Below are 24,827 nucleotides of genomic sequence, written 5' to 3' on the forward strand. Positions count from 1 at the left end.
CTTTTAATGAGCCTTTCATTTGATTCAGGTTGTGTTAGAGCAGGGAGAGAACTAAGAGTGTCAGGATCTCTAGGACCGAACTTGGGCACGCCTGCCTAAGCAGGGGGTCACCCCTTTGAGTCTGGTCTGTTTGAGGTTTCTTCATCAATATCATCAGCGGGAGTTTTTCCTTAAGACTGTCCGCTTGTGTGCTTGCTCTATGGGTTGGTAAGGTTAGACCTTACTTGTGTGAAGCGCCTTGAGGCAGCTTGGTTATGATTTGGCGCTATATGAACTAAATAAATTTAAAATAAATTGAAACTGAGGTTTTGAACTTGTCCTGGGTTGTTTATTTTTGTCATCTGTACATTAATTTTAATCTTTAAGATACAACCCTAATTCCAATGAAGTTGGGACATTGTATAAAATGGAAATAAAAACAAATACAATGATTTGCAAATCCTCTTCAACCTATATTCAGTTGAATACACCACAAAGACAAGATATTTAATGTTCAAAACTGATAAACTTTGTTTTTCTGCAAATATGTGCTCATTTTAAAATGGATGCCTACAACATGTTTCAAAAAAGTTGGGGCAGTGGTATGTTTACCACTGTGTTACAACACCTTTCCTTCTAACAACACTCAGTAAGCGTTTGGGAACTGAGGACACTAATTGTTGAAGCTTTGTAGGTGGAATTCTTTCCCATTGTTGCTTGATGTACGACTTCAGTTTGTTCAACAGCCCGGAGTCTCTGTTGTCGTATTTTGCACTTCATAATGTGCCACAACATTTTCAATGGGTGACAGGTCTGGACTGCAGGCAGGCCAGTCTAGTACCCGCACTCTTTTACTATGAAGTCATTGTAACACGTGCAGAATGTGGCTTGGCATTGTCTTGCTGACATAAGCAGGGACATCCTTGAAAAAGACGTTGCTTGGGTGGCAGCATGTGTTGCTCCAAAACCTGGATGTAACTTCAGCATTGATGGTGCCATCACAAATGTGTAAGTGGCCCATGCCATGGACACTAACACACCTCGATACCATCACAGATACTGGCTTTTGAACTTTGCGCTGGTAACAGTCTGGATGGTCTTTTTCCTCTTTTTCCGGAGGATATGACGTCCATGATTTCCAAAAACAATTTGAAATGTGGACTCTTCAGACCACAGCACACTTTTCCACTTTGCATCTGTCCATTTCAAATGAGCTCAGGCCCAGAGAAGGCAGCAGCATTTCTGGATGTTGTTGATGTATGGCTTTTGCTTTGCATGGTAGAGTTTTAACTTGCACTTGTAGATGTAGCGACGAACTGTGTTAACTGACAATGGTTTTCCTGAGCCCATGCTGTAAGATCCTTTAACACAATGATGTTGGTTTTTAATGCAGTGCCACTTGAGGGATCGAAGGTCACGGGCATTCAGTGTTGGTTTTCGGCCTTGCTGCTTACGTGTAGAAAGTTATTATGTATTAAGTTATTATGGACTGTAGATGATGGAATCCCTAAATTCCTTGCAAGTGATCTTGGAGAAACATTGTTCTTAAACTGTGGACTATTTTTTTTCTATGCAGTTTGTTCACAAAGTGGTGATCTTCACCCCATCTTTGCTTGTGAACGGCTGAGCCTTTTTGGGATGCTCCTTTTATACCCAATCCTGACACTCACCTGTTTCCAATTAACCTGTTCACCTGTGGAATGTTCCAAACAGGTGTTCTTTGAGCATTCATCAACTTTCTCAGTGTTTTGTTGCCCCTGTCCAAGCTTTTTTGGAATGTGTTGCGGGCATCCATTTCAAAATGAGGCATCCATTTCAAATATTTGCACAAAAACAAAAAAGTCTGTTAGTTTAAACATGAAATATCTTGTCTTTATGAGGTATTCAATTGAATATAGGTTGAAGAGGATTTGCAAATCATTGTATTCTGTTTTTATTAACATTTCACACAACGTCCCAACTTCATTGTAATTGGGGATGTACATACCTAAATTGTTATTGTTGTTGAAACTGCATGAGTTGTACATTTTATTCAAGAGAACTGGCACTGTAAGCTTTAGTAAACATGCTATGTGTGTAGCTTGCTTGCAATTATTGTACTTTTCATGTATTCTTTTTTTTTTTTGTTGAAGCTGGATTCCTGGCCCACGATGATTCAGACCAGGTTTAAATTCACCATCTACCCAATCACCTTTCCCAAAGAAAACATGAATGAGTGGAAGAAGCTCTTCAAACCTTGTGCATCTCAGAGGCTTTTCCTGCCGGTATGTCTGGTGTCATTCATTAGTATGATTTCTAATAGTTAAAAATGTTCTGATTCATGCCCATTGGTTTTTGATCTTTTCCTTCCAGCTAATTCTGACAGATGTGGATTCTCTGCTCTATGTGGACACTGATATACTTTTCCTCCAGCCAGTGGAAAGCATCTGGTCACTTCTATCTCACTTCAACTCCAGCCACTTAGCTGCCATGGCTCCAGAGCATGAAGAGCCTCGTATTGGCTGGTATAACCGCTTTGCCCGCCATCCCTACTATGGCAAGACGGGCATCAACTCAGGGGTCATGCTCATGAACATGACGCGCTTAAGGGCAAAATCTTTAAGGTAATTGGAAGTCATTAGTCCTTAATGTTTCTGTGAGAGTGCTGTATTATACAGTGTAATACTGTATATTACAGTTTGTGACAGTAGGTCAACTGCTGTCAAAAATACAAAAACATTTTTGGTAGTTTTTGTAAAGAGGCATCATCTACGGGAAATGCAACATTGTACTACACATTTGTATTAAACACTGAGATCATTTTAACTTCCAACTGATAAAGAGGACCTGTAGAAATGTGTGAACATATTTAACTCAGAATCTCTTAATATATTGGTTAAGTAGAGCTGTACCACCAAGGTTGACCAGTTGAGGTCACTGTTGTAAAGAATTTGTAAATTCTCAGAATGAGAAGTGTGAGAATGCTTTTGAGCTGCATTTCAAAGTGTTGATGAAGGCATTGATTTAGAAGAACTGCACATTTATGGTTTCATAAATTAAAAAAGAGTTGCACATTTATGGTTTCATAAATTAAAAAAGAATTGCACATTTATGGTTGCATAAATTAAAACTTGCATCTGTGTAGGCTCTCAGTTGTCCAGGTGGTTTCCATAGTAGAGAAGCTTGAATCTTCGACTGGACTGGGTTGCTTGACGTGAGGACGTTTTGCTTCAAATCACAATTAGCTGAGGAAGCTTCTGTGATTTGAAGCGAAACGTTGTCATGTCAAGCAACCCAGTCCAGTCGAAGATTCAAGCTTCTCTACTATTAAAACTTGCATCTATGTTCTGTACTGTATGTTTTTTATTCTGTAGAATGATATGACAACAGTTGCACTCCGATGGGAAGAAATTCTGATGCCTCTACTCCAGAAGTATAAACTCATATTACCTGGGGGGACCAGGATCTTCTTAATATCATATTTCATCATAACCCAGGTTGTGTTACTGCATGCAGAGAATCACTGTACTAGTGAATGACATGAGAAAGGTTCCATTTTTAGAATAGAATAGCAACTTTTTTTTCTTTTTTTTTTGGTACATTTAGTATTGGGACCTTATTTAGTGGAAAACATCAGTTGAAAACATAACCATCCCACCCATCTCTTGTGCTTTGCTGCAGAAAGTTTGTATGTGTTCCCTTGTCAGTGGAACTACCGTCCAGACCATTGTATTTATGGCAGCAATTGTCAACAGGCGGAACAAGAAGGTGTATCCATTCTCCATGGTAACAGGGGTGTTTACCATGACAACAAACAGCCATCATTTCGTGCTGTATATGAGGCCATTCAAAAGGTAAGTAGTAGCCGTCTACATTGACCTCAGATGTGCAATTAGTTGCAGAGTTGTAATTACCCTAGAAATTAATCTTAAATCTACAGTGTGTAGGATTTGGGGGTGTTTATGGGCAGAAATGAACTATAGCATTCACAAAACACTGGTTCATTACTTGCAACAACTCTGGGTTTTTTTCAGAAATTTATAATGAACCTGCCACAACTACATGGGAGCAGGCCCCCTCATGGAGGCTGCCATATTGCACTGTTATGTTGATATAGTAGCCCAAAATAGATACACTTGCTCTGCCTTTAGCATTTCACAGTACAGCTGAAAGACTGAAGAAAAAGAAAAGCAATCAGTAAGGGTTAAATGATGTAAAATCAGTAAGGATGTAATGAGTTGAAGTTGGTTGGATGTTCATCTGATGGATATCCAACCAAAACCCACTTGTCTGCCGTACACCATAGATGTTCTGAATATGTGGAATGTGGCATTAATACATTGCTTTCATAAAAGGAAGCATTGAATTCCAGTGATGTGTGGCTGCCTGGGTGACACAGACGAAATTTAGAGCATTACTCACATAAAACACCATGATGCAATGCAAATGTATTAAGTGATAAATGCTGCAATTTCTTTTGACTGGAGCTGGGCTGAGCCAACAGCCAGTCAGAGTGCAGCTTTTTATCATGTGATGTTTCTGAATCAGTGGGTGACATCAAAAGTAAAAAAAAAAATAGCATTTATATTTATAATTTAATTTACAATTTTTGATGGAAATAATTTGCTAATCGCCGTGTTAAAAAGATTTCAAGGTTATGAATATTTTTTCAAAGTAGTCGAATGCTGGTTGTAGTGGAAATTGTGGGTCTTTGACTTACTATTTGTGATCTTTAAAGTAATGTAGTTTGAACCATCATGAATTTAAAAATTAATTGTGATGAACATTTGTTTTCTTTCTAAGTCAGTGGTGTGGCAGCATATGATTTAGTTATTTTGATGTCAGTAGTTTTAACAATCCAATTTTTCTTTTTCTTAATATCAAATATAACTTCTGTTGCATTTTTAAGAAGAGGATGTGTTGTTTTGCAGTTTATAGCGATAAAGGAATATTTTTCAGTCATAACTGGGCTGTTTTACAATCAGGGTAAATAAGTGGATTTTAAAGATAAAGTTTGGTTTAATGATAAGGTGGAAATGACCAACAAAAGTTTAGTTTGCCATATATGGACAGTTACTACTGGTCTATCAGCAGCAGTGGTCATTTGGCTTGATATCCCCATTTGTTTACCAGTAGAACTCTTATTATACCAGTTTTTACCAAAATATCTGTGTCATTTTTTATAATGTCTAATTTAGATGGGCTGGCAGAACTATTATTTATTTAGTAGGTAAACATTAATTTCTCAATCATAGTCTACTGTATAACAATCTAACTCCTAGGATCATTGCCCAGTGTGGAAACGACTTGAAACAGGTATTCAAAAATAAAATGTCATGTCTGTCAAAATTGTCCTCTCCAGAAATAGAGTGCATTTCAAACTCAAGCATCAGTGTTATGTGAATAATAATTGTTTGAAAGAGGTAATCACTATCTTTGATGCCACAAAAGGATTTGTAACCAATTTGCTCAAATGTCTTTAGTATTGGGGTGTAACTCTCCTTGCTGTCAAAAACTGTCCTCTCTGGAAATGCTTATACTCCATCACTTTTTGAGAATGCAGAAACACAATAGCAGTCGTACACTCTGAGTACATACTTACCATCAACAGTTTTTAGTAGATGGTATATATCGGTAGATTGCACTAATCTTAGTCTGTAACACAACAATTATCTTAGTCAAAAATAAGTCCTCTCCGGAAAGTATAGCAGATCTGTAAGCTCATATATGCAAACATGTGACAGGTCTGAAACTTTTGGCAGTTGGATATGGTTGAATAACTTGACCAGAGTAACCACTTTGATTTTTTTTTTTTTTTTTTGGTGCCAGTACCTTGACTGTGAAACAGCCCACTTTGTCTACAGCTTATTCTGTTTAAAAAGTCTGGATAAAATCATATTGTGGGTTCAGAATCGTATAAAATTGTGAGTCAACTGCATTTTTACATCTCTAGTATTCAGTGGTTGCTCTGATATACAGTACCAGTCAAAGGTTGAACAGACTTTCCCATTCTGTTGACTGGTAGTGTACACTGTCTGTTGGTTACTAGTGGAAGATAACAAGTTTGAAAACTCTCATTTTTGTAAAGTGAAAGCTCATACATATTTTTTAATATGAGAGAAGGCAAGGAATCCCCGTCGCCAGAGAAGCTAAAACGTGAAGGAGAAGCGAAATCTGGACCAGTGATGGCATAATGCAGTTTGTATCCTCACCATCAGATGTCATTAAATCCTACACATTGTAAACTTAAAAGGTTTTGTTTCTTATACTGAGTACTGATCAGAATTCTCTATAACAGTTCTTCTGTGTATCAGGCTCTTTAAAAGGCAATTGTGAAGTTAAAGCTGATTACTTGGACAAACATTTATTACTTATGTATTTCATGATCAATAGGCATCAGAGACAATCACGCTTCCACTATGGATGTTTCCATCCAGCAGTGCTTCATCAGTAGGCTGCTGAAACATTTCTGTACTCATTTTTGCCTTTCTTTAGCAAATAAATCAGTCCCACTGTGATTCATCCAGTGCAATGATTCATTCAAGTGGTGATAGCTTTAAGGTTGGAAGGCCTGAAGTGCTGACACATCTTATAATTTGAGGCAACTGTATTTTGTGTGAGGTTAAATAGAAAAGTTTACATCAACAAGGGTCAGTTTAGCAAAGTTTGGAATTTCACTGCAGTGATCTGTAGGTCAACTCTTCCAATAAATACAGAGTAAAATTAAGTTAAAAACTAACATGACAAAGAATGGGATAATATCTATTCATCCCCCCTAGCAGTTTGCCATGTTGCGGTTGAAGCAATAATGACATTAAACTTATGATTTTTTTTTAATCTGGATGGTCTACAGTTTTATATCAACAGGTGAGGTCATAATAATGGCTTTGCAACACACCAGTGTTAACAAGCAGTTAGCATTCAAAGTGGCTTAAGAGTTTGTTTTTCCCCTTTAAAGCGTATTCTAGGTGCAGTCTACTTAATGTCTAAAACATCCATCCATCAATTTTCTTTACATAACTACTCCATCTTTAACCTATGCCCCCCACCCCAAAAAAAAACCCCTGACCATCCCATTGTTATTCTATACCATGGGTACTCAATACGTCGATCGCAATTGACCGGTCAATTGCAAAGATAGTGTGGGTTGATTGCATGGTGTTAAATCTGGCTCGTAGCCAGGGGCAGGTCAGGGGTTAGGCGGAACTGCCCACTTTTAACTTTTAATGCTGCAAACTGTTCATCTGTTGTTTTGTGCAGCAGCTCAGAGTTGAAAAACATTTGTCATGATCTCTCTCTGTGTGTCAAAGTGCAGTGACGGTAGCACACCTGCAGTGAGCTTTACAAAGACATTTTTCTCCCTTTAAAACACTGTCGCTCTGTGTCCTTGCTGTGCTTAAACTAAAAGCAGCTGACGAAACATGACGTGTTAACAACAAATACTAACGCCCCCCCCCCCCCTGAGGACGGCATGATGTAAAAATCGCTGCTATAGCCTTCTTATGCTGCATTTACACATAGGCAAGACGCGTTCCAAATGTCATATTTGCGTCATTCTTGGCACATTCCTGACATTCTTAACGTGACTTAACACATCTGAATAGGTTTCTTAATAGTGCGTGTTGGTGCATGATATTCGTGATTTTCGTGGAGCATGTTTTTGGCTGTCAGAAAATTTTCCATGAATGTCACACACCACCCTCATTTTGCCTCATGACAGCGTTCTTCTCTGATGTGCACACAATTAAACCCCACTGCACCGCATTCAGTTTCATTGCTGCAATATGCCGAAGAAGGACAGTGATGCCAAGTCGGCTAAAAGCCTTGTTCTAATGCTCATCAGCGTGCTTCTGCAGGTGTTCCACCTGCTGCATGTGCCTGATGTTTGGGAAAACAAGCGAGACAAGAGCCGCATGTGGCCACACATCTGGCTCTCTCAGTTTCCTCCTCCTCTCTGCGCCACTCCATGGCACAGAGCCAAACTAAGCATGCAGTCACAAAGTTCTTCTGCTGTGGATTTTGAGGAGCAAACTGGAGTGATCTGAATTGTTCAGCAACTTATGGTAGGATGAATATGGGGGTGTGTGTGGAGACAATTCGCCTCATTCACAGTGTGACAGAATGTAATGATGTGCTGTTACGCAACAATGCGAAACATTATTCTTGACCGTGCCTAATAGTTCCTGATAATTCTCCAGCAACATGTGCCATTAATTGTAACGTGTGGTGTCCTGAGGACACCTGACGCCTCTGCCCTGAATCATCACATTCGTGATCAGTGGCCAAGAATCTATACTTCGTGGCATTCGTGATTTGCCGTCATTATGTGTAAACGCAGCATTACCTGTCAGTGAGGTTCTGCTGTCTGCATAAATACACACATTATCCATTCTTCCTGCTCAGATGGCAATCCAGGGGTGACTCCAGATGGAAAGAGGCTGTTGTGAAGGGAACATGCCCTCACAACAGCCCTAGATTAAAGGTACACTTTTGAAGACATTTTTAATACAACCCCAATTCCAATGAAGTTGGGACGTTGTGTAAAATGTAAATAAAAACAGAATCCAATGATTTGCACGTCCTCTTCAACCTATATTCAATTGAATACGCCACAAAGACGAGATATTTAATGTTCAAACTGATAATCTTTGTTGTTTTTGTGCAAATATTTGCTCATTTTGAAATGGATGCCTGCAACACATTTCAAAAAAAGTTGGGACGGGGTAACAAATGACTGTGAAAGTTGATGAATGCTCAAAGAACACCTAATTGGAAACAGGTGAGTGTCATGATTAGGTATAAAAGGAGCATCGCCAGAAGGCTCAGCCATTCACAAGCAAAGATGGGGCGAGGATCACCACTTTATGAACAACTGCATGAAAGAAATAGTCCAGTTTAAGAACAATGTTGCTCAATGTTCAATTGCAAGGAATTTAGGGATTCCATCATCTACAGTCCATAATATAATCAAAAGAATCAGAGAATCTGGATAACTTTCTACACATAAGCAGCAAGGCCAAAAACCAACATTGAATGCTCGTTCGATCCTTCAGATGGCACTGCATTAATAACCAACATCATTATGTAAAGGATCTTACCGCGTGGGCTCAGGAACACTTCAGCAAACCATTGTCAGTTAACACAATTTGTCACTATGTCTACAAGTGCAAATTAAAACTCTATCATGCAACGCAAAAGCCACACATCAACAACATCGAGAAACACTCCTGCCTTCTCTGGGCCCGAGCTCATTTGAAATGGACAGACGCAAAGTGGAAAAGTGTGCTGTGGTCTGATGAGTTTCAAATTCTTTTTGGAAATCATGGACGTCATGTCCTCCGGACAAAAGAGGAAAAAGTCCATCCAGATTTTTACCAGCGCTAAGTTCAAAAGCCAGCATCTGTGATGGTATGGGGTGTGTTAGTGCCCTTACACATCTGTGATGGCACCATCAATGCTGAAAGGTACATCCAGGTTTTGGAGCAACACATGCTGCCATTCAATCGTCTTTTTCAGGGACGTCCCTGCTTATTTCAGCAAGACAATGCCAAGTCACATTCTGCACAACAGCGTGGCTTCATAGTCCCAACTGCATTGCAATTGGGGTTGTACTACTACTTAAAATAATAATAATTTTAACAACTAAAATGTTTAAGTCAGTATTACCCTGGAACTTAGTTTTACTGTAGTTCTAATTGATGAACCAGTGCATGTTTAGCCTTTGTCATGTATGTAGATCATTTTGATTTGGTCATTTGAAAAGTAGCTTGCAAGCCGAAAAGTGTGGGCATCCCTGTTCTATACTATGCTCAACTATTGCTTTGTTCATATGTCAATGGGAGAAAAAGCGTTACAGCAGAATTTCTGTCATCTCCAGTGGCAGACTATAGGTGATGATTTTCTTTCTTTAATATTTATTTCATTCATTTTAAAGAAAAAAACAGAAAAGCAGAAACAAAGCATCACAACACCAGAATGAAAAGGAGCAGAAAGAAGAACAAGTCTTATGATTTCTGCAACTTTTAACAATACAATCTTTCAATATCCAGCATCATAGTCAACATTATTTAACAGATTGCATTTCTTTAACTTGTCACATACCACTGACCCATTTCATAATTATGACCATTAATTAATAGATTACATCTCTGACAGTGACAGGTTACATTTTAAACTTAAGACACTCCAAACATTAACAGATTACCTTTTTTTTTTTTTTACTTTCTTGCAGCCCACTGACTTATTTCATAGTTTCATACTTACTTAATACATCTAATTTAATACGTTTTTTAAATAATTTAAGCGACCTTAATTCTTTAATTTCTTTATTAAGATTGTTCCATAATTTTACACCATTTACTGCAATACTCCTTTCCTTTACTTTGGTTCTAAATCTTGTTTTTTTAAAGACTTCTATTCCTTTCAATTTATAACTACTTACTCTTTTTACTCTACTTACTCTAAACATATTTTGAATGTTTGTTGGTAAAGTATTTTTATTAACTTGGTACATTGTTTGTAATATTTTCAAATCGACTAAATCATGAAATTTAAGTACCCTATACTTAATAAACAATGGATTAGATGGATCTCTAAAACCACTGTTACTAATCACTTTTAAAGCTCTTTTCTGCAAAATAAATAAAGGTTGTATATAGGTTGTATATGTTGATCCCCAGATTTCTACACAATAAGTTAAATATGGGACAATCAATGAATTGTACAATGTTAATAAACCATAACTATTTAATGAATATTTTACTTTATGCAAAACAGCAATGGCTTTCGCTATTTTTCCTTTTATGTAATTTATGTGTGACTTCCATGTAAGATCTTCATCAATCATGACTCCTAAAAAATTTTGTTTACCCTTTGTATATCCATTCCATCTATTTGTAATGACACATTATTTTTTTTCGCTCTATCATTAAACAATATAAAATTTGTCTTATTAATATTTAGTGACAATCTGTTTATATCAAACCAATGTTTAACTTTTTCCAACTCTGTATTTATCACTTGTGCTACTTCCTGTATATCTGATCCAGAGTAAAACAGCGTTGTATCATCAGCAAATAAAATGCTGCCAAACACATTGGATACATTCACAATATCGTTGATATACAATATAAACAGTTTGGGTCCAAGTACCGATCCTTGTGGTACTCCATAAATAATGTTACACAATTCTGATTTGGTATTATTTATCTGAACAAACTGTTTTCTATTTTCTAAGTAGCTTTTTACCCACTGATGTGCAACACCTCTTATTCCATACTGTTGTAACTTGTGAAGCAATCTTGAGTGGTCTATAACATCAAAAGCCTTTTTCAGGTCGATAAAAAATACTTACAAAATAATCCTTATTATCTATTGTTGTTGATATTTTCTCTATTAGTTCCATAATTGCCATAGCTGTCAAATGTTTTGTTCTAAATCCATACTGAGCATTACTTAAAATATGATGTTTCTCAATAAATTTATCCAATCTTGTCACAAAAACTTTTTCCATAATTTTAGAAAACTGTGGAAGCAATGATACTGGCCTGTAATTAGAAAAATTATGTTTGTCTCCATTTTATATAATGGGACTACCTTAGCAATTTTCATTTCATCTGGAAAAATCCCAGTTGACAGAGACAGGTTACAAATATAATGGTTCAGTAACAATTTCTATTATACTTTTTACAGTCATCATGTCTAAATCTTCATGGTCAGTTGATCTTTTGCTTACACAGTTTTTTACAATATTTCTTATTTCATCTTTTTCCACATTGTCCAGGAAAATACTATTGACCGTATTTACTTGTCTATGTAATTTATCTTCTATTATTGGTTTATTTCCCACCAGACTTGATCCTACATTTGAAAAATAATCATTAAACCCATTTGTAACTTCTTTTATGTCATATATCTCTTTATTTTCCTTAACAAAGTAGTTTGGAATAGTTAGCAGGTGGAAAGTTTGTAGGTGGAATTCTTTCCCATTCTTGATTGATGTACGACTTCAGTTGTTCAACAGTCCGGGGTCTTCATTGTTGTATTTTGCGCTTCATAATGCGCCACACATTTTCAATGGGCTACAGGTCTGGACTGCAGGCAGGCCAGTCTAGTACACGCACTCTTTTACTACGAAGCTACGCTGTTGTAACACATGCAGAATGTGGCCTGGCATTGTCTTGCTGAAATAATCAGGGACGTCCCTGAAAATGATGTTGCTTGGATGGCAGCATGTGTTGCTCCAAAACCTGGATGTACCTTTCAGCATTGATGATGCCATCACAGATGTGTAAGTTGTCCATGCCATGGGCACTAATACACCCCCATACCATCACAGATGCTGGTTTTTGAACTTTGCGCTGGTAACAATCTGGATGGTCTTTTTCCTCTTCTGTCTGGAGGACACAACATCCATGATTTCCAAAAACAATTTGAAACATGGGCTCATCAGACCACAGCACACTTTTCCACTTTGTGTCTGTCCATTCCAAATAAACTCGGGCCCAGAGAAGGTGGTGGCGTTTCTGGATGTTGTTGATGTATGACTTTCACTTTAAATGGTAGAGTTTTAACGTGCACTTGTAGTGATGTAGTGATGAACTGTGTTGACTGACAATGGTTTTCTGAAGTGTTCCCAAGCCCACGCGGTAAGATCCTTTACACAATGATGTCGGTTTTTAAAGCAACGCCGCCTGAGGGATCGAAGGTCACAGGCCTTCAGTGTTGGTTTTCGGCCTGGCCGCTTACGTGTAGAAATTTCTCCAGATTCTCTGAATCTTCTGATTATATTATGGACTGTAGATGATGGAATCCCTAAATTTGTTGCAATTGAATGATGAGAAACACTGTTCTTAAACGGTTGGGCTATTTTTTCACGCAGATGTTCACAAAGTGGTGATCTTCTCCCCATATTTGCTTGTGAACGGCTGAGACTTTTGGGGATGCTCCTTTTATACTCAATCATGACAATCAGGACACTGACAATTAGTGTCCTGAGTTCTCAAACGCTTATTGAGTGCCGTTAGAAGGAAAGGTGATATAACATAGTGGTAAACACACCACTGTCCCAGCTTTTTTGAAATGTGTTGCAGGCATCCATTTCAAAATGAGCAAATATTTGCACAAAAACAAAGTTTATCAGTTTGAACATTAAATATCTTGTCTTTGTGGTGTATTCAACTCAATATAGGTTGAAGAGGATTTGCAAATCATTGTATTCTGTTTTATTTACATTTCACACAATGTTCCAACTTCATTGGAATTGGGGTTGTATTCACGTTTATCTATTTAAAACCAAAAAAAATTCTGCACCTAAATAATCTGTTTCTTGCTGTCCATTTTTCCACCTCAAAGATAAAACAACATCCAGTCTGTCCTTGCCGCTGTGGTAAGTGGAAAAAATAGATAATTTCTAACTTTTGATGGCAAGTGTCATTGCGGTACACTGCTACTGCCCTCACAGCCAGAGGTGAAAACAATGGAACTCCATGACTTACTGACTGACTCCAATAATCCTATGTGTGTCCTGGTAATCACAGAAAGTGTAGCAATCAAATAACAGCCCTTTGGGGTTAGTTTGCAGAACTACACAAGAGGATACTTAATGGGTTAAGCAAAGAATAGCTAAAAAGAAACAATATGTTGCTAGATGCTGCATACTGTGTTTTACTGCTTTTGAAAGATGATGACAGTGTTTGGGGTTTTATTTTTTTAATCTGATGTGGCCGCGTCCAAATCAGTACTAAGTTATCGCTTATCGGTTATCTGTAACTTCCGCTAATATTTATTTTTTTTTTTTTTTGCAGTTTATCGGTTTAGCATCATAAAAAATAAATTTTCATTTAGTGGATTAATGGTTATCGACCACTGTGGACAGGTCACAACTACCTGAAAAAGTAACATCTGAAGATCATAGAAAACTGTTTCTCAGTAGGAGTGCTGTGTTTGACATTGTAAACTGTTTGGCATTCTGTAGTATTATGGAGAACACATGAAAAGCATGCAGTTGAAGGATAATTACTGATGGCATCACCATGTAAAATGTTAAACCATCAAGGTTGTGCTCCAATAATCACAAAAAAGCTCAGTGATCTTCTGGGGCCAATTTATTCATCCCACCTCCACAAACCATTTTAAATAAAAGAAAATACTAACTTATTTTCTTCTCTTGCTTTGGATTCTTTTTTTTGGCCATAGGTCTTGTTTCACATTAGGAGCAATTGGTGAATTCTGGCAAATCAGTACATTTGTAGAATAAAAGCCTCTTTAAGGTGGTTTGCCACTCAGCTAAAAACTGAGAATAATGTCCCAATTTTAGAGGAAATGTGGCATCAGTCTTTAATTACTTTAATTGTGTTTCAGTCTTTACTGTTCACTACATGTCTGTCATCAGTGAGGCAACAAATCACCTGGAGAGCTCTTTCACTGATTTGCTGGCAGCCTATCTTCGATCTGCTCTTGTTGATTTCAGCACACTGGTCAGCATGCAGGCAGCAGTGAGGGAGCAAGGAAAGGTTCATTAGCTGGTCTCCATCCATTACCGCCACAGGGCCCAGCCTGGCCGCTATCAGTGTGGGCAGTGTTCACAGCCATTAAGTAAACGAGCAGGCTTCATTATGGAGCACTCGGCCCTCATGCCTCCATCAGTCTCTCAGACAGCAAGAAATAAATATAAAAAAAATACAGACGGCACATACCAGATTCCACTCTGTTTTATAGGAGTGCTGCGGCTCTTAATGGGTAAGCATCTTCCAGTATGTGTGCTGATATAATGAGATTAATAGAAGATGAAGAGTACGTGTACTATCACTTAGATGATTAGAATAAGGGCCAACTACAAACGGCTTCATCTTTTTGTTTTAAGGGATATTTTATTGAAGCTTTTATCATGGGTTTTATGTTTCTCCTGCTCTTTTGGCCCCCTCCCACTTTGTTCCCACTCAGTCCTTTGAGGACAGAATCCTGAAGCCTGGAGCTGGCAGTTCCAGAGGAAACTCTCATTTCCATCCCACCAAGAGCTCCTTAGTCAGCCAGTCTCTGAAGACAGACTATGCCAGCCAGCAGAGGAGTTCGCAATAAAGGGCACTACCATTATGTAGCTAACCCCACAGAAGAGTTGTAAAAATTTTAGTGCTGATGCACGTTTGAGACATGATGATGGTTATGTGGACAACACACCGGTAACATCAACATAAAAATCAATAGGAGGTAGCTAATGGTGCTTTATTGCCTGCTGCAGTGTATGAATAATAATAAAGGAAGTGTGCTTTGACTAATACAACCCCTGGCAAAAATTATGGAATCACCGGCCTCGGAGGATGTTCATTCAGTTGTTTAATTTTGTAGAAAAAAAGCAGATCACACACATGACACAAAACTAAAGTCATTTCAAATGGCAACTTTCTGGCTTTAAGAAACACTATAAGAAATCAAGAAAAAAAGATTGTGGCAGTCAGTAACGGTTACTTTTTTAATATGGAATCACTCAATTCTGAGGAAAAAATTATGGAATCACCGTGTAAATTTTCATTCCCAAAACTAACACCTGCATCATATCAGATCTGCTCATTAGTCTGCATCTAAAAAGGAGTGATCACACCTTGGAGAGCTGTTGCACCAAGTTGACTGACATGAATCATGGCTCCAACACGAGAGATGTCAGTTGAAACAAAGGAGAGGATTATCAAACTCTTAAAAGAGAGTAAATCATCATGCAATGTTGCAAAAGATGTTGGTTGTTCACAGTCAGCTGTGTCTAAACTCAGGACCAAATACAAAAAACATGGGAAGGTTGTTAAAGGCAAACATACTGGTAGACCAAGGAAGACATCAAAGCCTCAAGACAGAAAACGTAAAGCAATATGTCTCAAAAATCGAAAATGCCCAACAAAACAAATGAGGAACGAATGGGAGGAAACTGGAGTCAACGTCTATGACTGAACTGTAAGAAACCGCCTAAAGGAAATGGGATTTACATACAGAAAAACTAAACGAAAGCCATCATTAACACCTAAACAGAATAAACAAGGTTACAATGGGCTAAGGAAAAGCAATCGTGGACTGTGGATGACTGGATGAAAGTGATATTCAGTGATGAATCAAATCTGCATTGGGCAAGGTGATGATGCTGGAACTTTTGTTTGGTGCCGTTCCAATGAGATTTATAAAGATGATTGCCTGAAGAGAACATGTAAATTTCCACAGTCATTGATGATATGGGGCTGCATGTCAGGTAAAGGCACTGGGGAGATGGCTGTCATTACATCATCAATAAATACACAAGTTTACGTTGATATTTTGGACAATTGAAAGGATGTTTGGGGATGATGAAATCATTTTTCAAGATGATAATGCATCTTGCCATAGAGCAAAAACTGCAAAAACATTCCTTGCAAAAAGACACATAGGATCAATGTCATGGCATAGGGTCAATGTCAACGAGCAGATCTGATTTGATGCAGGTTTTAGTTTGGGGGATGGAAATTTACAGGGTGATTCCATAATTTATTCCTCAGAATTGAGTGATTCCATATTTTTTTCCTCTGCTTGGTCTAAAAAAGTAACCGTTACTGACTGCCACAATCTTTTTTTCTTGATTTCTTATAGTGTTTCTTAAAGCCAGAAAGTTGCCATTTGAAATGACTTTAGTTTTGTGTCATGTCTGTGATCTGCTTTTTTTCCACAAAATTAAACAACTGAATGAACATCCTCCGAGGCCGGTGATTCCATAATTTTTGCCAGGGGTTGTATAATGTTCTGATAAATGGAGTCAGAAGAAATGCCACAAATTAGTGACTTTCTCTTTTCGGTGTAACTCAAATGCTGAAGTGTAGAGATGACTTGTTGATAAGTCACCTTTGTTAGTTGTTGTTTTTTTGTTTGTTTGTTTATTTTTAAATTTTGTTTATACCTGCATTCCCTGAAATGCCAAGGATTTTTTCCAGGTGAGGGAAAATCTTCTCCTGGCATTGCAAGTGCTCTTTGTTCCAATCTGGGAGACTGGTATCATCCCTGCAGACTGGAAGAAAGAACTTGTCCCAGTCTGGAAAGAAAAGGGTGATCACTTTGGATTATAACATCTTTTGGAGGTACTACACTGCTCTCTGTGCCAGAGAAGGTGCTTGCAAGGATTATTCTTAATAGCATTCAGTTCTTGCTACTTGCTGCTCAGTGACCAGAACATTCTAGTTTCCCGCCCAAGAAGTCAACCATCGACCACATTCTAGACCTGCTGTGAGTGCTCATAGAACACAAGCATGAATATCTGTAACGCTTCTTTGAAGCCTATGTTGATTTTCACAAAGTGTTTGAGTCAGTTAATGGGATTGCTCTCTGGAACATCCTGAAAATTTGTGAGATTCCCAAGATATTGATGGACATCATAGCCAGCCTATACACAGATAGTGTGAGTGCTATATGGATCGAATGCAGAGACTCTTGAGTTTTTCCCAGTAAAAAGTGGTGTTAGTCAGGGGTGTATTCTGACTCCTACGCTGTTCAATGCTTACAGGGACTGGGTGTTTGGTAGAGTTCTGGAAACCAATGATTTTGGTGCTTTTGTTGATGAAGTGTGTTGTCCTTCACTTTGCAGGTGATGTTGTGATCTTTGCTTACTGTAATTTCTGGACTATAAGCTGCTACCTTTTTCCACACGCTTTGAACACTGCAGCTTTTACAATGATGTGGCTAATTTATGGATTTTTACAGGCTTTTTCATGTCAAAATACGTCATTTGATGCTGTCAATTGAATTCCTGAAAGCTGCACTCCTCATGCAGTGTAAATTCACACACAGTGTAAATATAAGGTCTTACCTGTTCATTTTATTGAAGAAAAGTCCCTCTCTGGCACTTTGCGCAGCCAGGTCTGTTAGCGGAGCGGAGTCTTCTCCCCACCCTTCCAAGCCGGTTCTCTGTCTTGGCGCAACAACTCGAAAAAGTCACAGCGCCTCATTAACGTCTATTTTACCTCAGACTCCATCCAGTCCTGGCTGCACATGATGAAATCTCAAGAAGAAGTTAAAATTACTCAGTTCTCCGTGTGGAGAAGAGACACTGTGCGTGCGCTGGGTGATGTGCGTGTCAATATTTCTCAGCCCTCAGCCCCAACCAGTCCCAGCAGAAGACTGCCCCTCCTTGAGCCTGGTTCTGCTGGAGGTTTCTTCCTGTTAAAAGGGAGTTTTTCCTTCCCACTGTAGCCAAGTGCTTGCTCACAGGGGGTCGTTTTGACCGTTGGGGTTTTACATAATTATTGTATGGCCTTGCCTTACAATATAAAGCGCCTTGGGGCAACTGTTTGTTGTGATTTGGCGCTATATAAAAAAATTGATTGATTGATTGATTTCTGTGTAACACTTCAGGGGGAAAAAAGCAAAGTTATGGTATGTATTTACTGTAATTTAAAAGTTAAAATCTTTCTGACTAACATCTTTATGTGTAAATATGTCATGTTAGAACATGGAGACCCGTGGCTTATAGACAAGTGCGGCTTATTTATGTACAATTTATTTTTTCTTTTTAAAATTGGTGGGTGCGGCTAATATTCAGGTGCGCTCTATAGTATGGTAATCAATGGCCCTGAGTGAAGCGCTTGAGAAGATGAGTGAGGAATCAGAGTGTCTGGGTTTTCAGTTGTTCTGAACCTTTGTCTTGATTCAGGCTTTTAATGAATGCTGGACTCAGCCATCACAGCCACACCTATTTGTGGTGAAAGTGTTGTACGTGTATAGACATACACTTGTCTCAGCAGTGACATTCATGTCTCTGGTGCCTTGGCTGTTGAGATCTAAAGACACCTGGGAAGAGCTTATGGAATCATGATGCTGCTGCACAGAGATTGTTGGCAATGCTGGTATCTTTACAGGAGAACGAGGGTCCAAGTCTCTACTGTCCTAGTGCTTCCTGTCTTACTATATGGTTTTGAGACTTGGATGCTAACCGATGACCAAAGCTGTGATAGTGAGCAGAAGCTAATGGGTTAGTTAGTGCTACTGTAAGAGGTACTAAGAGCTCAAGTAAACTGATTCTTGTCAACACTGACCAGATGAAAACAAAACTTTTAAAAACACCAATACATTTTTAAAACATTATGGACAATTTTCAAGGTCTGCTGCCATCTTGAAACCGAGACTTCCAGTTAGTGAGCCTCTTGCTCACGTGTTTGGCATCATTAGAAACACCTGCTCAGCTGTCAGATTTCCAGGGAGTGAAATGGCCACTGGAGGTGAATTCCATTCCGTATCAGAAAGTAATTTGTTGTCATTGTTGTTGTTAACCCACAAGAAATGAGAAGGAGTGCTGCAGTGGTGTGAATATTGATCTAAAGCCCCAGTCACATGGCACTAACAAAGGACACTGAAGCCAACGAAACAATAAATCTAGACTCATGTTGACTTTCAGAGATATCATTTAACCGTCGTCCAGCTTCGTTCCTGTATCAATCCCGATGAGAACTTCAAGTCATCCGTATTCCGTTTTGATTTCTGTCTTGACGGTTTCTCATCCTCTGCGTAATTCCCGTACCATCAGCATTCTGTTTGACTGTCATCCAAAAAATAGAAGAGTGACGGAGTTCTGCTGAGGAGCTTCTTTCAGAGTCTGTTCGTCAGTATGGTCCTGGTGTGAGCTGGACGCCAGTTAAATGATGTCTCCGAAAGTCAATGGAGGTCTACATTTCTTGTTTCGTTTTGGCTTTAGTGTCCTTCGTTAGTGCCGTGCGACTGGGGCTTTACATTCATTGCTTAGAAAGTTCAACAGCAATGACCAAAATACCAACATTCTGGGCGCAATGAACATGTTTTCACTATTATTTGATTTCTTTGTGTGACTGACATTGTTATTCAAGCATTCAAAAGGCTGTTCCTACCACCACACAACTCCAACCACAGACGAGAAAGTTTTTTGACAGTTCTTGTTATTGAAAGAAACCACGTCTCACTAACCAGATAGAATTGTGACGTCATCACGCATGCACATAGGTGCGGTCTTGTGGGATCTTTAAAATTGTCCATTAGCCTTACCTATTAGGCCTAGTGGTCTTCCTTGTTGCTATTCTGGCTGTCCCACATGGTGCAAACAAGTGTAATACTGAGTAGTATGAAGGTAAGGTTATATCCTTCATGATCCAAGAGTGTGGTCTTTCAGTTTGAGCGCACTTATTAATTTTATTTGTTCTCTTAGACAGTGGTTCTCAACTGAAAGAGATGGGAAATGTGTAGGTTAGGTGGTCTGTTCAGAAAATTGATGGATGGACAAAGCAGCCAGTGTCACAGAGCTTGCATTTCTTATTATTAAAATATTATTTATGTTCAGTGACACATACACCTGTGTCCACTTTACCCTTCATAAACTGCACCGTGTACAGTTGAGTGTGAAGAAAATTTGATCAGTCCTGTTATTTATTTATTTGTCAATTGTGTGTGTGTGTGTGTTTTTTTGTTTGTGTGGTACTCGCAGTCATGCAGTGCACATGAGTTGATCACTTCCATTAGTGTCTTTATTCACAGGATTTTCTTTTGAGCATGATTCAAGAACTGACACCATCGAATGAAACCTATTTCAGTTTCACAACTCTCTGAGGCTCAAATTCACATTCTGTATAGTGTTGCTTTTTTCATTTGTATGTTGTTTCTGTTGTGTGCCAGAACAGTGTGTTTAATGAGTGACAGTCCGGTTGTTAGGAGTGGACAGTACGCCTATTTAGCTACGTGCGCTTCTGCACTCAGAGTGTTATAAAGGAGAACCACGTGTACACGTGGCTGTACTGTATAACTATGGCAGAAAGAATGTATATGCAGATTTCTTCTTTTATGCACAAGCACACTTTTCCTTGTGATTTTGTAAGTGACAGCACCTGGATGTGTTTGCTGCCAGGAGTCTCTGGAGAATATTTGGATACCACTTGAATGACTTTGTGTCAAATCAGCAGTTGTTAAGGGAGATCTCTTTGAGGTGTGCCTCTTGTCTTGTGATGAAACATCAGTTACGTCCATCTGGTGCATTTCTCTGAGGATGGTCATGCGTGCACAGGCCTCAATGCTGATGACTCTCACAACTTGATGAGAGCAAGGAGACATCCACACATGACCTGGGTGTGGCAGATAGGTGGCTACTTTCAGGAGATGGGATTTGAGTGTTGGTGTGCCTGGGTGATTGTCTATGAGGGCCCATGGTGGTGTTTCTGTATGGTGATATTGAATGTGGTCAGAGATCATTCCATCTAGTGAGGTTTGTTTGACTCTACCCAGGTGTGGCCATTATGTGTAAAAGTGTGACTCATAAGATACATGTGTTCTATACTTCAAAATATAATTAAATTTTAATGTAATTTAAAGTGTTTGTCTCACCACAGAATAAAGGTGTCATGAACCAGACAGCCAAATCTGAAATAATTGAAGCATTGCCAAATAGTAAATTAAATTAGGTTTCAAAATCAAGGGGGGAATGACCAGTGTGTTCTGCTTTGATGATGTGTGTGTGTTGGGCAGAATGGCCGGTGACTGTACTGAAACTACTCCCAATCTGAGCAAAGATGCTTCCTCTCTAAACAGGTGTTTTCATATCAAAAAAGAGAAAGGAAATGTTGGTGGGTGAGGGACCTTCCGTTTTTGCAAGTTTGTGTTTCATAATTTCACTGAAGTCAGGTGATCTCCAGAGGCTTGGTTATTCTGGTGCCAGTTATGGAAATCATCACTTCAAATAACTTTGATCAGTTCTGAATAGAATAGAATGCCTTTTATTGTCATTATACAATGTACAATGAGATTAAGAGCCAATTCCAAAATCAGTGCAGGCAAGTAAGAAACAAAAGCAGCAATATCAAATAAGTATCAAAAATATATATACGATGTAAACATTAGAAGGTAAAGTGCACGGTCCTGGGTGGTATGTACATTGCAGAATAAGTATGTTTATTATATACATTGTTAAAAATGATAAATATTGCACATTATGGGATGGAATGTTGCACATTATCGTTGGTGCATGCGGGAATTCAGGATGGTTACCGCTTTGGGAAAGAAACTGTTTTTGAGTCTGTTTGTTCTGGTCTTAATACACCTGTAGCGCCTCCCTGAGGGCATCAGTACAAACAGTTCAAAGCCAGGGTGGGAGCTGTCTTTAGTGACTTTGGTGCATGTATTGACATTTAGCTTTGTTTCCTAGTTAGCCATCGAGGACTACTCGCAGCGTGTGGCTCTGTTAGACCTGCTGAACCTGCTGAAGGTTTGTTGTAGAAGGTCTGGACAACATATCAAAGTAGTGAATGTGAAGATCAACCTCACTGCAACAACACAAAATCTTATCAAGTATATTTGTCTAATTACCTCCACCAACGAAGCTGAGTGCAGGTTATGTTTTCGCCACCTGTGTGTTTGTTTGCTTGTTTGTGAACAGCCAGTGCACATTGACTACAAAAATGGCTCACACGACATTGACTACCTGATGCACGAGAATTTGTCAGATTAAGTGTCGCGCAGAGGGAGGAGACAGTTTGATGTTTGCTCATTGGACTAGTAGATCCTGTTTCAGTGCAGATTCAGCCTTTCACAGTGATGTTTAGCTGAATATTTTTGCTTTGAAATAGAAAAAAAAGAGTCCAGCTCATCCTCATGTTATCTTTAGGACATATAAAAAGATCTGCTATTAAAAGCACCAACATTAGCTGCAGTTAAATTGTAATTGAGTGAGAAAGCCGTGCTGCTACACTGCGCTTTATTTTAATGCCATTAGGATGCAGGGGGGTGTGCCATCAGGCCACTGTTTGTGGACCATCCAAAATAAACAACACAGAATTTAACTGGCTTGCTTTATAATTCTTGCTTGTTTGCAGGATTAAGGTGTTTGTTACAGGATCTTTAACTCCTGTATGGTGTTTCTGTCTCATCATAGTACACATTTGGTGACGACATGGAGGACTCACTGCTTCAGCCCCTGGAGGCATCGCTACAGGCCACCACACACACCTACTGTGGGAGGGTGAGCCACCTGTTTACCAAGAAGTTAAAGCAGAGTATCATGTCACTTTAATGGGACAGCATTTGGTCATGTGAAGACACTTCCACATTCTAGAATTAGCTTTGATTGTTGCTTTCAGAAATTGAGACTTTGGATTTAAGACCCTCCCAAGGAGATGATTGTGAAATAATAAAGACAAGCACTCAGGTCTGTTAACATCTGTTTACATTTTCAATTCAAGAGTGTTGCACATATGGTGAAATGCTCAACGGGTTTTATTTAGAACACTTTTTCTTTTTTCTGGAAGACGTAAAAATTATATCTGTCCAATGACAAGACAATCAGGTCAAAATGAAGAGAGTCCATTTTGCACTGCTAAATATTACTGGTAAAAGGAGACTCATTGTATTCCAGACAAACAGATTTATTGTTTTGTTTGTATTCTTGTTAATTCCAGAAAGAGCCAACAAATTAAAATTGTTTGATGTACAGTATTTGAGACAAGGGGTATGCAACAGGGTACATGTATGTGCTATTCTTTTAAAGACAGTTTTCTTTTATAACCGTTTTACATACAGGCTTTTTCTTTTTAATTTCTTGTCAGTGCAATATGTTGTGAATAAGAGTCTAACCTGTTTTGAGGTACTTGGTAGCAACATGATAGTGCTTTTCATGTTTTCTGTTTTGTTTTGTTTTTTTGGTTATTGTTTTTTTTATTTAACAAAGTTAAATAAAGTACATTTCAAGAATTCCTTTAACTGAAAGTATCCATATATATTTTGATATGCATGTGTGGCAGATATGCATGTGTGGCAGGAAGCACTTTTTATGTCTGCCTTAATATACTTCATTTCTTATTTTGTTTTGATGGTCATATCTGCCAAGGACGTAATAAAATCATCATTTCAAAACAATTTATTTATTTATTTATTTGTCTGTCTCTGTTAGCAGGATGACATCAAAACTGCTGCACCTATTTTGACAAAATTTTCATCACAGATAGATATTAGGTCATGGAAGGCTCCATTAAATTTTGGAGCTGATACGGATTCTGGATCAAGATTACTCTTTATAGAAGCTCTGAAGGATTACACCAAAACTACTTCATGGATTCTCACTATATTTGCACCATAGATAGATATTAGGGCATAGATGACTCCACTGAATTTTGGAGGTGAGCCAGATTCTGGCTCAGGATTTCACTTTATAGGCTTTTAAGGATTACATCAAAACTACTGCACATATTCTCACATAAGTTTCACCACAGATAGATATTAGGCCATGGAAGACTCCATTAAATTTTGGAGTGGATCGGCATCAAGAGTCTGATTTCGGATCTTTTCTTAAATTTTTACCATTTCAAGGATCATCTCAAATCTACTTGATGACAATTTAAATCACATGTGGCAATTGTACAAAGGAAGACCCCGTTACTGTTGGATGTTGGGAGGCATCCAGATCAATCTGCAGGTTCTGTAGCAGAAACATAGGACATCACGATGCAAAACTAACATCAGGAAGACACTATTTTGTTTCAGCTTGTGAATTAAATGTATCACATTGCAACATCTTGATCAGTCGGACCATTCGGGATCAGTATTCAATTACTGTATTGTGTTGTGGAATCCAGATCCAGGTAAAATACGGGTCATGATGCGACTCACATATCTTTTATTTTGAGTCCTCGTCAACCCTTGGCAGACATCAGAAATCTCTAATTGCTCTTGTTTTAAGTGATTTTATCAGCTTTTCCAATGGCGACATATTTACAGTTACACTAACTGGAAAGGCAGTTGGCTGTGCAAAGTCTCTTCCTACAGAAAATTCAAGATTGCTATATATCTCAAAATCTCATCTAATTTAAACGCATTACTGAAAACCAGCATAAGTATTGAAATGTACGTACCAAATGCATTGA

The 24,827-nt window shown here is 38.5% G+C and overlaps 1 pseudogene; it reads left to right on the top strand.

Annotated features, from left to right (window-relative positions):
* The window catches only part of LOC117514889, a 46,816-nt pseudogene extending 22,893 nt beyond the window's left edge, over positions 1–23,923 (top strand).
* The last annotated feature ends 904 nt before the right edge of the window (positions 23,924–24,827 follow it).

This window comes from Thalassophryne amazonica, chromosome 8 (assembly GCF_902500255.1).
Source record: "Thalassophryne amazonica chromosome 8, fThaAma1.1, whole genome shotgun sequence".
NCBI lineage: Eukaryota > Metazoa > Chordata > Actinopteri > Batrachoidiformes > Batrachoididae > Thalassophryne > Thalassophryne amazonica.